A 17,191-nucleotide genomic window follows, 5' to 3' on the forward strand; every position below is an offset into this window, starting at 1 on the left:
AAACAGCATGGAAACTGAAACTTTGGGCTAAGAGTGTGATCCCTGCATCCATTCATTCAGTTTCTGTGTCTGAAGGTGAACTAATAAGAGAGGAAGACAGTTAAAGCCATAATGATTTCAGTCCTGTAGCCCTGATTTTGAGGGGAGAGTCAGATTCAAATTTTTCACTTCATTCATTGATCACCATTCCCAAGGAGGGTTCCTTCTTTTCATTTTGGAGAGAAAAATGAGAATCTGATAATCTCTTCTAAGAATTTAATTTTCAATAACTTTTGATTCCCCTGGAGACCCATGTTGATTTAAATAATTTGTGATTCTTCTGTGATATATGTGAGGAATCACTCTGCACCTGGAATGGATGGGACCAGGTTCCAGTGGAGATCTTGTTGAACATTCACATGAGAAAATGTATTTGCACAAAAACTCAGCAGACAATGCCTCAAAATACTCCTTTGATCTCATGGAATGACTTCCATTATTCCAATCCACAAATCAAGGCAGGCCAAGACATATCAGACACTACAGTCAACCTCAAACTTTTGTTGTGGCTTTATTGACTAGAACAGAACACGTGAAAACATGGAGAGATACAAGTTCTTTGGCAAGTCTGATGTGCTGTGTGCCAAGTTCAAGGCTCGTATTTTACTTTTGAGTGTTTATTTGTTTCTTCTTCATAGAGTTTCCACCGGTCAGTGTTGACTTTGAGAGTCACATAAACAATTTAAAATTCTCCTCTCTTGTTTTCTAAAAATGTAACAATTATGTATTTCCTGTTGTAGGAGAATTTGTCTCTGCCTCTCCCTGAGCTGGAATGTTAGATTACAATCTCTTATTCTTTTCTTCTTGAGCAAGTCCTCCCTCTTCTCAATAAACCCAGTGACATTTACTGCATATTTGCACAGAATTTGACATGATTTAATAATGAACGATCTTCTTTTTTAGCATGTGTTCTGCTTGGTGCCAATATGGACACATTCTGATCCATGGTGACACAAGCAGACTGGCTGATGTTAGCTTTATCTTTACTAACTGAAATACTGGGAAACACATTAAATCTCTCAACTTTTTCACTTGCACAATGAGGTTAATTGAATTATGTTTCAGTTAGGATAGGCTTAGTTTTGTTCTGGCAACAAATATGCCTCAAGTTTTACTTGTATAGAGGAACAAAATTTTTCTCATGTCCATCATGTTTTGGCAGAACGTGGGTCTGAAAAGTCACTTGGGAACTTAGACTCAGTATTTTGTCAGCTACTGTCCAAAGCAACTATCATCTCCAATTATTATTCAGTTTCAAACCTCTTCTCAAGATCTTAGCTCTTTGAGTACACTATATGCTTCTGTTTACATCAAGCAAGCCTTTACTAAATATTTACAACTGAAAAATATAGACTCTGATCATTTTAGGGTTCCAGCTAACAGTTTCTTTACCAGTCACTACTTCATCCCCAAATCAATGCTACATATTAGAATCACTAAATTTAATTATATTTATTATCAATATGTAAATATTAATTATTTATTATTATATATAAGGTACAAAACTCTAATTATATGCAATTATTTCAGTATCCATAAAATTAGTATGGATTATGCTAAATACCAAGTAACTTCCATAAAAATACAGTGTCTTAAATTATTGAAAGGCTTTTGTCACTGAGGATATATTCCATGAAGTGCTGAACTTTATTCATATCAGCCCTTCAAGGATCCAAGCTCACTAAGGTGTAGCCTTGTTGGACGTCGCTGGTTGCCATACCAAAGAGCAAAGAGAATCAGTGCACCCTGTGGGAGCAGCAGAGCTCCCTTCATTCAGCATCCATGGCAAGGCACAGCCACATATTCCCACTAAAAGGAACACCAGGAAGCAGCCGTTTGCAAAAACTTGATGAAAAGCACAGTTCACAGTCACAAGCCAGATAATCTTTATCTTTCTTCCAGTCATAAAATGACACAAGGATAGTATTCTTGCAATAGTTCAAAGAAATATTTCAGTGACAACCCTGAAAGATAAGCATCACACATGAGGGAAGCAGTTTAATGTTTAAAGAAATGTGCTGGGAGCTGGAAAGACTGCAAATTTCAGTGCCTGTGAATGCGTTTCTAACTATAATGCTAGGAGGGAGCACATGAACTCTGCATTCAGCTCTCATTAACCTAGGGACTCCTTTTGTGCTGTATTTTTTTCTGGGACAAGGGAGGTCAATTCTAGTAAAGTCAGGGTTGGAAAGGGCACAGCATTCTCAGCTGGTTCTCATCCAGTGTGCTGGCTGGCACTGACAGGAGTGAATTTGTTGGCAGCAATTTTCCACATCCCTCCGTTTCCCGGCTCTTCTGAGGCACTTGCTGTGACAGCACTGGCAAACAGAGGCATCCTTGTTTGACGCTGGTGTAGAGTATTTTAAATGCATTGATCGATGGTCAGCCTGGAAACCACTGTAGCTTTATTGCATAAAAGTTGCTAAGCCCATGTATTGACCCGTGGTACAATGGGTAGCCGGGGTTATTCTCTAGTTCTGTCATCTCTTTGTCCTTGCTTTATGGGAAATGAGAAAAAATAGATGTCATGTTGTGGTTAAATCTGCCAATGGTTTTACTGATAGTTATTAAGATTGAGATTTTTTTTTTTTAAAAACTTCCCCCCTTTGCAGCTATGGCATACAAATGACATAGATAATCATCTTTAATGGGGCAAAAGATAGGCTCACAGTTTAGGGAAAGGAGTGACTGGGTTTTGAAAACAGAACTTGATGTCCCTTGTGGCTGTCAGCTGTGATTATTTATTTGAGATCTGCTTATGAAATCTAGTTAGTCAGATCTTGAAGAAGTTTAGGTTTCTAGAGTAGAAGCTTAGAGTCATCTTCAACAGCTTGTCTCTGCAGCCTTTCAGCAGTAAATGTTTAATCTCGGGACAATTATTTTATCTCTCCATGCTCTGCTCTCTGTGCCTCGCTGTCCTAATAAATGGGTGCATTACTACTTATAAAGCCTACTACTTATAAAGTTTACTTCATAAACAGCACCAAAATTGTGCTATTTTGTGGGTCCAGAAATGATCAGGTCCTAAGGATTATAATAATATCTTATATCTAATAAAATTTTCCATCTAAATTATGAATAAAAGAAAGGTTCTCAAAGTATTTAGGAAATTGAAAGATGTCCTTGAAACAGATTTTCCCCTATTCCTTAGAGTTTTTTTGTGAAAATTTAAGTTAAAAAGTCTTGGTTATTTCTGTGTTTTCTTCATAAAAACTTAAGTACAGAGTCCTCTGTATTCTAGTACATTGTGAATCAGGAAGTCATGCTTTAAATATTTGACTCATTCTGTTCTTTTCAACGACTTGGGGAGAGATGAGGTCTCCTTTACTGCAGCACTGCCAGCAGCATGAACACAGCTCTCCATAATGAAGCCTAGTGTAACTTAGAATGTTGTCTTAAACCATGTACCAGCACTTACAAAGTCACTTGTGACTATCTTAGAGATAGCTCTTATTCAGTATGCACTTATTTATTTATTCTATATCCTAGAGGTAACCAAAATCCAGGAAGAATGCTGTGAAGAATAGTTTGAATTTAAATCAAATAAACTATTTTATTTAGAATTTTTGAACAGACATAGGAGAATTCTATCAGGCCTTTTTAGGTGGGATGTAGATTTGACCTCACAGTAACAGTGGCTTGATAAGGAGGAGGTTTGTCTCACTCTTCCATTCCTGTCTACACCACAGAGGAGCCTCCCACCACAGCAGGCAGCAGGGTACCTGCCTTTCCTTTCCCAGCAAGTCCAGTCCCGGAGCACTGCCCTTCTCTCTAAGGCATCAAATGCTACATTCCAGATGGCAAGCATGGATGACAGTAGTTCACAAGTGCATAGAATAATTTAATGAAATGTAAAGAGCAACAATATAAGAATATGATTAATTTTAAGTTTATTTAGGAAATCTTGGATGTTACTGGGTTTTAACTGAATCCTCCTAAAACACACCTCACTTTAATTTAATGGACACATAGACTCTAATGCATTTATCTGGATTGTGCTTATAGTACAATTGGAAGAAAGTTCTGCTGGACTTTTTTTAATTTTTAAAATTTAATTAAATTTATTGATACAATTTAAGCATAGAGAATGATCATATTCATAATAGGGATTTTGGACCTACACATAAAATACTTTGATTTGTCTTTTGTTCCTCTCCCTTCCCTTCAGCCCTTCTTCCCCTCCTTTTTACAGAGACTCATTGACATTTTATCCTTTTATCATTTTTCTTTCCCCTTCCTTTCTTCCCCCTCCTACTTCCCTAGTTCCTGTTTCCTTTTGAATAATTGCTTCCCATTTTACTATATCTCTTGCCCAATTTGGTTCTTATTCTTTCAGTTTCTCACACCAGTGATGCAATGATATTTACACGTGTGCTCAATTTATTTCAGTTAAGAGTGTGGTCTCAAGGTCCATCCATTTAGCAGTGACTCAAGTTTATCCTTCTTTATGGTAAAGCAATTATCCTTCTTTATGGTAAAGTAAAGCAATACTTCATTATATATGTATATATATATATATATATATATATTTTTTTTTTTTTTTTTAAACCCACATCTTTTTTCATCCATTTGTCAGTTGATGAGCATTTGGGATGCTTCCAAGAGTTAGCTGTTACAAACTGTGCTGCTACAAACATGGATGAGGATATATTGCTGTATAATGCTTTTAATTCTTTCGGAAAAATACCAGGAAGAATAGCCAGGTCAAATAGTACCTCTAGTCCTAGTTTTTTTGGGTATCATCATGCTGATTTCCACAGTCATTGTACCAATATACATTCCCACCAACAGTGAAGAAGGGTTCCCTTTCCGCACAGCTCCATCAGTATTTGTTATTGGTTGATTTCTTAATGATAACCATGTTTTCTGGAGGGAGATAGAATTCCAGTGTTGTTTTAATTTACATCTCTCAAATAACATGTGATACTGAAAACTTTAAAATATATTTATTTGCCATTTTTACTTCATCTGAGAAATGTGATTCAATCCAGATGCCCATTTTTGGATTGGGTCTTTGAATTGAGGGCTCTGATTTTTTTTTCAATTCTTTATATGTACTAGATATTAGTCTGTTGCCTGAGGAGTAACTAGTTAAAATTTTTTTCCACTCTGTCATTTGCCTTTTCACTCTTTGTTGATTTCTTCTGCTGTGCAACAGTTTTTTCTAAATAAGATAAGATCCTCATTGTTAATTCATTATAGTATTTCCTATGTGATCTAGGCTGGCTTCATGAAGTCTCTGTCTACACCTATGTCTTCACGATTTTTGCCCATTTTCTCTTCTAATAGATTTAGTGTTTAAACATATTTAGATCTTTGGCCCATTGTGCTATTAGTTTAGCACATGGTGATAGACATGGGTCTAGTTTTAGTCTTTGGCATAAAGAAAGCCAGTTTTTCCAAGCTCTGCTGGATTGGAATCAGGTCTGTTTTCTCCATCTCAAGTGCACAGCCGTCCTCCGACTTCAGTCCTCAGGGAGCGAAGCGTGGCCACTCTGGACTCTATTGTGCACAGTTCCTGGCGGTGGCGTCACACTTCTGTGCTTTCAGTGCACCCCTTGCTTGCAGAACAGATGCTTCCCATTTGGCTTGGCATCTTCACTACCCCTTCCTGTGCTAACCCTGTCCTCATGCTGAAGGAAGCATTCGCAGAATTACAGTAAAATGGTTCATATTCCTAAACACAGTAACCTCACATATCACCAAATCACCTCTTATCCGGAATGCCTGGAAAGGGCAGCTTATAAAGATTTGGTGACGAAACTTAACTGTTTTCAGTGATGTTATAACTTTTTGTCCTTTAATGATGACCCGCCAAAGACCTACTTATACTCTGGAATAGATTGCTAGAGCTCAGGGGGCCCACATTAAGCACTTCATGTTTGTGTGTATGCTCTGTATATCTCTATACATGGTGGCACTCTTAGAATACGAAGTTGGTGTCTGTGGCTTTGCTGAAGAAATTCTCACAAAAACATCCCTGTGTTTACCCATTGAGGAAATCCCAAAAAGTGAAGCTAAACGTTCCCCGATGTAGAAGAATCACAAAGAAGCTCAAGAAAAAATTGAACTAGTATGGAAGTCTACATAAAACAAGTAGGACACATGGTATAGGTCATCCCGTCATATCTGATTGTCTGGTGTGCAGCACTGGACAAGGAGCGGAAGGGTGCCAGAAATCCCCTGGGGAGCCCTGGCGGGCTCCAGCCTGTCTCTTAGCTGGTTCCCGCTAATGTGCTTGTGAGAACTGCTAGCTGGCAGAATGTTTGAACACATATGGCTTGTTTTCCTCTCTTACCTTGCTCAGGATTATATTTAGCTCCTAATCAGGAAAAGGCTGAATATCTTTAAGGAAATCTAATAGATTGTGTAGCTAATTTTCCACCAATTTTTAAAATGTCTTCTAAATCTTTATGTCCCAAATTTATTTTCCTCTCCTGATATTCTGCTTTTAGGCTGTCTCTCCAATCATCATGGCACAGTAGCTGAAGGAACACTAAAGTTGGAATCAGAAAATTAGTTTTATGTGATTTAAGACATGTGGCTTAACTCCCACGGGCCATAGTATTCTAACTTGTAAAATGAGAATTGTAAAGCCTCGCTCTCAAGCATGCTGTGAGCAAGTACTCATGAGTATGAACTCATTTTGTAAATTGTAAAGGGATAAATAAATATTGCTTGTTATTTATTTCCTTTATTTTGGCTTAAGGAGTACTGATGTTTCTGGAGCTGGACTTAAACTTATAATTCTTCCGCCTTAGCCTCCAGAGTGCTGGTATTAGACAGATGCACCTTGATGCCTGGCTTGTTGCTTTTCAGTTGAGCATCTCTCTTAGGGTATGAATCTAATTCAAGAGACACATAGCTGAAATTGTGACCTAACTCAGAATATACTTGCTTTGCCCATGATCTTTCACTCACATGGAAAGAAATAGGGAAATTCAGTTTGTACAAGAAGCACATATTCTGCCAATTGGGAAGTGCTCCAACACTGATAAAATCATTAACTTCTGTGACCTTTGCTGTATTTGGGGGTGTTCTCTTGGGAGTCCTAATATAACGTGTCTTGATTGGACATTGTGAACTAACATCCTCACCGTTCGCATTTAGAACCAAATGACTTCCTTTTGGCATTTTCGCAGTGATTTGGGAGCTTGCCATGATATTATGCATTGTTCAGAATACTTTTGCTTGTTGCTGAGGCTGATTTTCCTGATTTATACCTGTTTGTAAAGGCTGGCTCCCAAAATGGGTGGAAAAGCCAGGAAGACATAACTTTATAGTAAACTATCGCAAATAAAGAGTAAGGGATGAAATTCTTGAAATGGTGTTGTAAGTAGGTAACAATACAGCCTTATTATACATAGGTTTTGCTGACCCAATTCTAATGTGCAAATGTCAAACTTCCTCCCAACCCCAGAATTCTAAGGATGTCTTAGTTTTTGGTTAGCTATCAAGATAACCACTCCCTGAAAATATGGTGTTGTGATTTGTAACACATTCACTCTGGCATATACTTTGTTGAAGTACTATTCCTTAAGACTTTCTGCCTGCTGAATTGTAAGAATATTGATTTAAATAATCTGTGGGGAACATACAGTGAAATATCAAATTACAACAATAACTGATGTGTTCCTTAGCTCAATGTTTTAGATCAAAATGAGAATATCAGAAAAAGACTTGCTTTGGTAAGTGAATCTCAACTGTATAACAAGAACTGTGTCCTATTTCTATCTTTTTAACAGTTTTTAAATTAAATGCTATAGAGGACATAATAAAATAGAAATATTCAGTAGTTTGGGCTTACTGATTGATTTCCTGCATCCTTTAAAAGGAACTCTTGAGACTCTCAACTGAACTGTGCTACAGTGTGGTCTGGGTTCTATTGGTGGTTTGGTTGGCTTAGGAGGTCCATTTCAGGTTCAGTGTCAACCTTCATTGCCCTGGGTTGATTCTTTCCACTAACAAACACTTTTAACAATGGTAGCAAATTCTTAGTCTTGCAACCTGTATTACTCAGAATTCTAGTGTTGAGTCTTCAGTAAATCTATTTTCAGTTTTACCTGTCTGTTCTTAAAACACAAAACCTATAGGGGTTGAATTTGCCACCACAGCATGCTGGGCAATGACTACAAACAGCTGTTAATAAGATGGAGTGGCCATAGCCTTCCCAGGCTTCATCTGACTTCAGGTACCAGTAACCAATGAAAGTGGTGGAACAAGCTGCTTCCAAACTGCTTACTAATTGAACAAGCTCCCTTTTACTCAACCTATAAAATGAAAGTCTCTGGATAAACTCACTAAAACTCTCTTTGGACTTGTAGGAAGTGTTATTTTCAAGAGGGAATGGTTCTCTTTGTAACTAACTCCTCTTTGTGCTTTTTCTATAACTAGGCTTTTTTCTTAGTGCCTCGTTTGTATAATGCTATTTGATTCTCACAATAATGTATAAAATAGGTCCTTTTAAAAACTCCTGTTTAGACAAATGAAGTGCTGATTTTCCAGAAAGATGGTCGAGTGGTGAGCAGGATAGAAAGAGCATCTCTGAGATTTGGTGTCCAGACATGAATATAACAATATGAGGAAGAGGAGGGAAGTGGGTCTCCAGGGCCCAGGAAGGATTTGAAGCAAAAAATGAAGGTCATGAGGAGAGTAAAGAGAGGAAATTCAGTGAAGAAGGATGTGGCAGGTGGCACTTTTCCTTAGGCCTGTACTCACTGCATGAGAGGGAAGCTCATGCACAGCGACTACTGCCAACCTTACGGGCCTTCACAAAGAAACACACCAGTGGAGCAGAGAAGTGGCCACAACAGACGTCCCTCAGAAGAGGGCAACTGACTGGTAGCCTTTCTTGGAGAGAGACCAGGTGAACTCAGAACTCAGAACAGCTGCAGGCTGGCTCCATCTAGTGGGTCCCAGTGACAGGATGAGGGACCTGAGTGTAAACCAACAGGAGGCTTACAGACTGCTGCACGATTAACAAATCTGTTTCTAACCTTACAGCCAGAAACCACCCTGAACTTCAGTGGAGTGAAAGATGCAAGCTTGCTAGGATTATCCACTCCCCTGCTGTAAAATTGTGGCTGCCTTGCTGGGATTAATCAACTCAGATCTGGACTCTGCCTGCCCACGTTGTCTACCAGTGACAGGAGAGATACACCTCAAGGTGACCTCTTTTTTTTCCTTATTTTCTTCTTTATTCTTTCTCTCTGCTTTTCCTTTGCCTCAGTTGTCTGTTCTTGTTTTTATGTAAGTGTGAACATGGTTTATAGTTTTGTTGTTGTTGTTCTGTTCTTATTCTCATTTTTTCCCTCTCTCTTACCCTCCTGTCTTCTTCACCAATTTCCCGAAGTTTGAATGATCTTCTTTTGTCCTCAAACCTGGTTTCTAATTATTCCCTCTTCTTCTATGTCTCTGCTTTCCCTCTAAGGCCTTTAAAATTTTCCCCTATGAGGGTATTATTGTCATACAGAGGGCTATTTACTGCCTATAATTTTTTGGCTTTTTTTAGGTTTATGATATAATTATAAATCTAGTTCATGCAATAAAAGATGACAAATTCCTGTTTAGCTCAGTTTGTCATTTTCTAGGATGTGTTTGGTGCTACAGTATTTGCTGATCGCACCACTTTAGCCAATGTGAACATAATTGTTCAAATCAGTTGTTCTTCCGGATATACCAAGACTGAGCTAGCCTAAGGTTAATAAAAAATACTATAGGCCAGTGCCAAAGAACCAGGGGCTAGGCAAAATAGACAGCAACTTCTCATCCCCCAAAAATTGAAGAGGTAGGATATTGCAATAGACTCAAAATCCAGATGCAACTGGAAGACACCTTGAGAAATCGTTTCTTAAGGACAGTAAATACTAGCAATAAAGCTACTTACCACAAGAAATTTATAGGCATCAGCCCAGGAATTAAACTAAAAGTAGGAAATAAGGAAGGAAAGAAAGAGAGAAAGAAAGAAAGAAAGAAAGAGGAAAGGAGGGAGAGAGAGAAAGAGAGAGAGAATGAGAAGACACTTAAACAAGATGCAAATCCAGACTTGCAGCTCACCAAAGACAAACCTACAGGGCTATGAGGTAGAACAATCCAAAAGCCACCAACCTGGACTCTCTGAAGTGGTAACAAAAAGGTAACAAAGCAGATGAACAAGGCACTAGAAAATAGCAAATCAGAAATAATTTCTCAGAAAACTACAGAGATGGTAGCCATAATGAAAAACATGCTTACTGACTCTAGAGCAGATACAGATAAAAACAGAGGCACTTAGGAAAATAATGAAAACTATGAATACCCAACACAGGAAAGAAATGGAATCCATGAAACAGATTTAAACTGCTATCCAGGAGACTGAGAGCAAATGCGGAGACCCATTCCTGTGTGCCTGCTGCCATCAGAAGGCTTGCCTTTTTTGAGCAGCCAGCATGGGCAAGAGGAAATAGCCAGACCTGCCTTTGCAAATACTTATTTCCTGCAAGTAACCAGTGTGGACAGTGAGAAATATCCAGATAAGCTCTGTGGGCCTGCAGGCTGCTATCAAAGGCCCTTGCTCCCCATGGGCAGCCGGCACTGGCCGGGAGAATCACACAGACATGCCCTTCTGCACCTGTCCCATAAGGGGAGTCCTGGTGCAGCCACGCAAGCTGAGAACTGTGGTAATCTTTCTCTTTCTCTAGAATATCCTTCAGCACTCTTTGTAGGGTTGGTTTGGTGGTAATGAACTCCTTCAGTTGTTCTTTATCATGGAAGTATCTTATTTTTCCATCAATTCTGAAAGATAGTTTTGCAGGGCATGTCAGTTTTGGCTGGAAGCTATTATCTTTTGATACTTGAAATACTCCACTCCAAGCTCTTCTTTACTTGAGGATTTGTGTTGAGAAGTCAGCTGTCATAGAAGAAAACTTCCTATTCAGAGAAAAAATTAATTTGACATATAGATAAGTGAGCCATATAGAACATCAATTAGCCATGATCAAAGTAATCTACATCATGGCATATAATGGTCAAGATTCTAGAAATTCAGCATGAGAAAAGAATATTAAAAACTGTTAGAAAAAAGAAACAAATCCCCTAAAAAATAAATCCCATCAGAATCATTTCAGACTTCTGAATTGAAACTCCCAAGTCAAGGAGAATTTGGAGTGAAATATTTCAAGGCCTACAAGAAAATAAGCTCCAGCCCAGATTGATACATCCCACAAAACTGTCTTTCAGAATTGACAGAAAAATAAGATTCATCCATGACAAAAACACCCAAGGAAATTCATTAAGTCCAAACTAGTATTCCAAAATGTTCTGAAAGATGTTCCAGAAAGAGATAACAAGAATTATGACTCCATGAACCCAAACAGAATGGCTCCACCAGGCAAATCACACAGTTAAACAGAAGAGACCAAAAGGGAGACAACAATAGGAAAATAACATGAAAGGATAAGTTAATATATATCAGTTATAACCATCAATATTAATGGTCTCAGTTCACTAATAAAAAGAAACAGACAATGGCTAAAGAAACAAGATCCAACAATGTGTTGCATACAAGAAACACACAAAGAAATTCACAAACTAAAAGTCATGAGGTGGAAAACAACGCTAAATGTGACAGGAATCTGGGGAAAGCAGAAGTAGCTATTCTATTTACGGCACACTAGCTCCAACCAACAAAGAGACCTACAGGCCAATCTCCCTAATGAACCCCTTTTCAAGAAAAATCAGAACTTCACCTTTGCACATAACTGACTTTCTAGACCAAGTTAGTGTGATAAAAATATCTATGATCAATACTGAATGTCACAAGAGTTTCTACTTAACAAAAATGGGAATGGCCAATTGCCTTTTGTGAATGCAGAAATATTTCCCCATTTGTTTATATAATCCTGATTTGGCCATATTTGGTTACTATTGGCAATGAGTCTGCCGGGATAGCAGGTAAGAGACCATTTAAGCCTTGAGCCCTAAGGGTCTGATGGTAAGGGCAGGGTGGGCAGGTAATTCTTACCACATATCGGACATAGCTGAACTACACAGAAATTGTAAGAGAAAACTTGGTTTAAGTGGTATTATGGATGCTCGGGTTGTAGCAATTTCAATGATATGATTCCTAAGAACTCTTCCTGTGCCCTCCAGGAAGGATTCTTAATGAAAGACAGTGGAGGACACAGAAAAGGACCACTCCAGATCTGCGATTCTGATTATATAGCATGACTTTCTCAAACTCAGCCTCAAAGAGTGACATCAAATTTATGAGATTTTATATTTTTGTTTTCAGTTAATCCCCTTCAGCACGTTTGTGTTCTCTACCCCTTATCTCATTGACTATTTGAAGGCAGGGTTTCTTCTCTCAATTTTTTTTCCTCTGCTGTTTGTTAATCTGTCTCTGCCCACTGAATTTGCAGGCTGCTTCTCTATGACTGTGTGATTTTTCAAGCTGATTATTCAAGGCAGTGTCTGAAATGTTGTTGCTAACAATTATTGTGTGCATGTATTGGGATTTTTTTCACTTTATTCTTTGGGATGGATGAAGTGGAGTGGGGGGTATTGTTTGGTAATCTTGAAACTTTGAGTCGTATTTCTACTTTCTGGACTGATAGCTCTAATTTATGGTTAGATAATATTGTCTTCTACTTTCTCTAGATCACAGCTTTCCATTAGGATAGATTTGTGCTCCCTTCTGGTTGCCTAAAGTTATTTCAGCACCTTCCTTGCAATTTTGCCCACAGCCTTGCTGAACGTTTGGACTGAAAGTAGACAAAGTTGTTTCAGTTCAGACAGTTGCTGAATGTGGAACGATCTGACTAAAAATGATCTCATTGACCAACCAGCTGAATCAGCAAAATGTGTACAAAGGAGCAGAAAGCAGTGCGGATCTCCACAGGAATTCTGATTTCAATGATTTATAAAAACAGTTCCACAATTACAAGATAATTAAAATGAGTTTCCTTCTGTGCTTTCAAAATTTTTCCCTACATCCACCCCACCAAAATGCTGGATATGCAAGTTAAATTTGCACTAATGTCTAAAATCAAGATGAACTAACTCTGCAAGATAAATATATAGCACGCTCTTATAGACTCTGTCTTAGAACTGATCTATTTTATGTTTCATGTTTAAGCCGACATTATGCGCGCACACACACACACACACACACACACACACACACACACACCTGCCAAATTGAACTCAGGACCTCACAATTGCCAGGCAAGTGCTGTGCCACCGAGCTGTATCCATGGTCAAGCGGGCATGATTCTTGAACATATTGCTAATTCATGAAGTCCCTCATCTGTCTTCCATGATTTTCAAATAAGAAAAAAATCTCTTTGTTTTCCTGTGGAGTCATTTCAAGGATAACCTCTCAGTTCTACATTTGATGTGTCAGAGAAAGACTGAAGCAGTTTTCCTGTTTATAGTTGAATATTCTAGCCCTAACCATCTCAAAGGGAAAAGAGGAAAGTTAGATGGCATTTCATTGTTTTATTATTATTATTATTATTATTTTGCTGTCCGTATATTTCCAAACATGGGGATTTTCTTTGACTAATCCTTGAGAAACTCATCCACCTGTTTGTGTTCTGCTTTTGCATGGACGAAGCCTCTGTGTACGTGACATGGTCAGAATGAGTGAAGTGGGCCTCATTCATGAGCTCACTTATCTGGCAAACATTTACAAAGCCTTGTCTATAAATCAAACATTGTAGGTTGAAAATTTTTTATTTAAAATATTAAAATTTCTTCAACTGAGCCTTTCATTTCAAATTAGAGAGTTAAATAAGTTGTTATACTGCATTGATGGGAGTTATCAAATGCACCTTCTTTGTTACAGGTCAAAGAAGTCAGCATGGAGTCTTTAGCTCTTGAATTATGATGAAGAATCTACTGGATGAGAAACTGGATGGATTTGGAAAGGAAAAAATACAAAACGCATATGTATCTTCTTAAGGTTGACACTTTCCTGGAAGCGATCATGGGGTAGGTTAGGTGGTTGATTATCTTCAGCGAGATGAATCTAGCTGAGGGATATAGGATTGAAATAATAAAATGTGTCATATATAAGACAGGTTTTAATAATCTAAATTTGTGCTGACTTAAGGGCTATAAGTATTCTTCAGATGCCAATTTATATCAGAAGATAAAAGTTTACCGATGATCCATTTTGGAAACCTCGCAACTGAATTCTACCATCAATATATGCTATTTTATTTAATTTTCTCAGTGCACTTTACATGTATTAATAATGCCTTAATAGTTTTAAATATTTAATTACAAGAGATCAACAATAATAGTACTATAATGCTGAATGATAGGCTGTACAAAAATTCATGTCCATCTTAAATTCAAACAAAGGAATATTATCTGGTCTTAATGAATATAAAATTTAACCTTGTCACATACCCAGTTTTCAAACCCTTTCACATAGAAACATCAATTTTTTTGGTGTGACTGGCATATTTCCTCTATACTGCTAGGCTGATTAAAGTGGTTACACAATAGTCAGTAAAAGGGAGTATTTTATATTTCAGTAGATACTGCCAAAATTCAAGTCCAGGTAACTCGAATCAGAAACCATGTCATTCCATTACTTATATATAAAAATACAGAAAATATTTTTAAAATTAATTCTACATAGCATTGCTATAGAAAATTTGATCTTTCTAAATTCTGTAGAAAGGTCATTTATATTTGCAAAGATTTAGCATTGCTCTGTAGTTTTGTTTTCCTTAATGACTGGTTTTGTTTTCCCTGTTGGTGCACATTTTGCTATTTTTAAACATTCACTTTGCCAAATGCTTTATCATGAATAACAACAATTGTGCTGCCTTCTGTGGAAATAAAGATAAGAAGTAAAAAGTTGCTTCCCTAACTAAGGACTTGATTACATCTGAATTGTTTTTAAGGTAAGCATTTTTATACCTATTGTTACTTAATTTCATTCTAGAACTCTTGGTACTTTTGATTTTGATGACCTTTACTCCACTTTAATTAATAGCAACAGGATACCAGCTTACATCAATTTCCAGCTTTGATTGGCTTTGGCACAGTGGTTCTCAAACTAGCCACAAAATGAAATCACTCAAGGAGTTAAATTTTTTAAAAAGGCTACTAAAAATTAATTGAGAAGTCATTAGGCTACTTCAGTTTTTTTAAGTTTCTATCCAAGAAAACCAAAAACAATTCCATATAAACAATAAAATGAAGTCTGTACTTAACCAACCTGAAACAACCAGCTAATATATCTCTAGGGACTTTCCACTTTCACCAAACAAAATTTTCTTTGCCTTGTTTCTAGAAATACCTTTTAATATTTCCCCCTGGGACCTCCTCAGTGGAGCTCAGACTGTGTGTGGCTTGGCTCTACTTGCTTTGTGAATCACGTTTTGTTCAAATAAAATATTGATATACCTAAGTTTACTTTTTAACAAAAGCAATGCATGTGCCTCTACAATTACCTACAGATATGTTTCAATGGGTTTAATCTTGGCACACTTGTGTTTGCAAACTTCCAGTTTGGTTCTAATGTGTAGGCGTGCTCAGATAACTGCTCTGTGGGTTGGAAGAAATCATTAGAAAAGCTGCACTTCAGAAATGACCATTTAGGAAATAAATCTTCAGTCCAAAAGTAGAAACATTATGACCAGCATGAAACCAAGACTCACATCAATCAAATCCAAATAGTATGCTACTTCTAGGAGTGGTGTGGTGGGTAGTAAATGGTTAAAACTAGCTCCTTAGGAAATGAAGCCTTGTGTCGGATAATGATTGACACATCGACGATAGCAGATTTCAAGCTACGAACTTATTAAAAAGTGGCTCACCAAATTCCTGAAAATTGAACAATCAACTCAGCCAGCTTTGCCCACCTCCCAGACAGCAATTTTCTCAGAGAACTGGATTGTGTATCCCCTTCACCATCTAATAAAATCAAAACTTACTTACATTTGTGGGATGATATGTATTTGTGTTGACTTTATTTAGGTTAAAGGAGCTAATCAAGTTTTATTTGTAAAAGTTGTTTAGATTAATAGTGTTGTTGGCTTATATATGAATCAGCTTTAATAGGATTCCTGATAGTTTTTACTTTTGCATAATATTTTTAGTAACTTCAGTCACTTGGTGTGCAAATGATTTAAAACATGAACAACTGAGAATTTGTGACATTTTTTTCATTTTGAGGTATAATTTTGAGGTCTATTTGAGAACCACACACATTATTAGATAAGTGTAATAATAGAAGATACTTCTATAATACTCTTCCTGTGTCAAATGCTATTCTAAGCACTTTCCATATATTAACTTACTTATTTTTCACAGTTCTTTAAGGTATGTTCCATCATTATCCTAATTTTTAAAGACAAAGAGACCAAAAGGCAAAGAGCAAAAGTAACTTTTCCAAGGACAAGCAACTAGTAAGTAGCAAATAGAAATTTGAAGAAGACTGCCTGACTGCAGTCTCAAAAAAACAAAAATATGTTTTGAGGCCATTTTTTACTATTATGGAACTCAAGTGCTATGGTCCGAATATGTTTGAAAATAAAATTAAATTATTAACATTTTAACACAAGAGTGTTTAGAATAAACATAACCATTTTTACATAAACATAGACATAAACATCAACTGTTTATCTGCTTACAAAATCTAAAAAGTAGCAGCACAAGTAAATTCCTATGTGAACCACAATGAAAATACAAACAAAACTCTACCACAGAAACAGTCTCTGCTTCAGTTATCATACCTTAGGCTGTCTTCACACATGACAACAGTGTGCTCCATGTACAAGTCTTACTTACAGTGATAACGTGTGCATAGCTTTCCTATCCTGTTTGGTCGATCACTCTTGTCACGTCTCTTGTCTATCTCTTTTGTCAGAAGTTTCTTATTATATTATACAATGTGCATTTAGCAGGAAAATAAAATATCCATTATATAATGTCTTTAGAACATTTTCAATGTTCTACATTTTCCATATCAACTGTTTACTTCCTTACAGAGTCTAAAAATAACAGCAGAAATAAATTCCTATGAGAACTACAAAAAAATGCAAATAAAGCTTTACCTCAGAAATAATCTTTGCTTGAATTATCACACCTAAGGCACTCTTCACAGATGAAAACAACGTGTTCCATATACAAGTATTGCTTACATTGACAGCAT

At 37.1% G+C, this 17,191-nt stretch overlaps 1 long non-coding RNA gene across 1 annotated transcript in view; it reads left to right on the forward strand.

Moving 5' to 3' along the window:
* Positions 1-17,191, forward strand: part of LOC106025857 (uncharacterized) — a 100,300-nt gene that overhangs the window by 77,572 nt on the left and 5,537 nt on the right. The window contains exons 10-13 of the long non-coding RNA XR_010050204.1: positions 9,043-9,205; positions 13,865-14,010; positions 14,876-14,936; positions 16,351-16,445. This is a non-coding gene — a long non-coding RNA (uncharacterized LOC106025857). The remainder of the gene's footprint in view (positions 1-9,042; positions 9,206-13,864; positions 14,011-14,875; positions 14,937-16,350; positions 16,446-17,191) is intronic.

The sequence above is a fragment of the Cavia porcellus genome, unplaced genomic scaffold, assembly GCF_034190915.1.
Source record: "Cavia porcellus strain 051 isolate PalLab524CR breed Dunkin Hartley unplaced genomic scaffold, mCavPor4.1 scaffold_10, whole genome shotgun sequence".
NCBI lineage: Eukaryota > Metazoa > Chordata > Mammalia > Rodentia > Caviidae > Cavia > Cavia porcellus.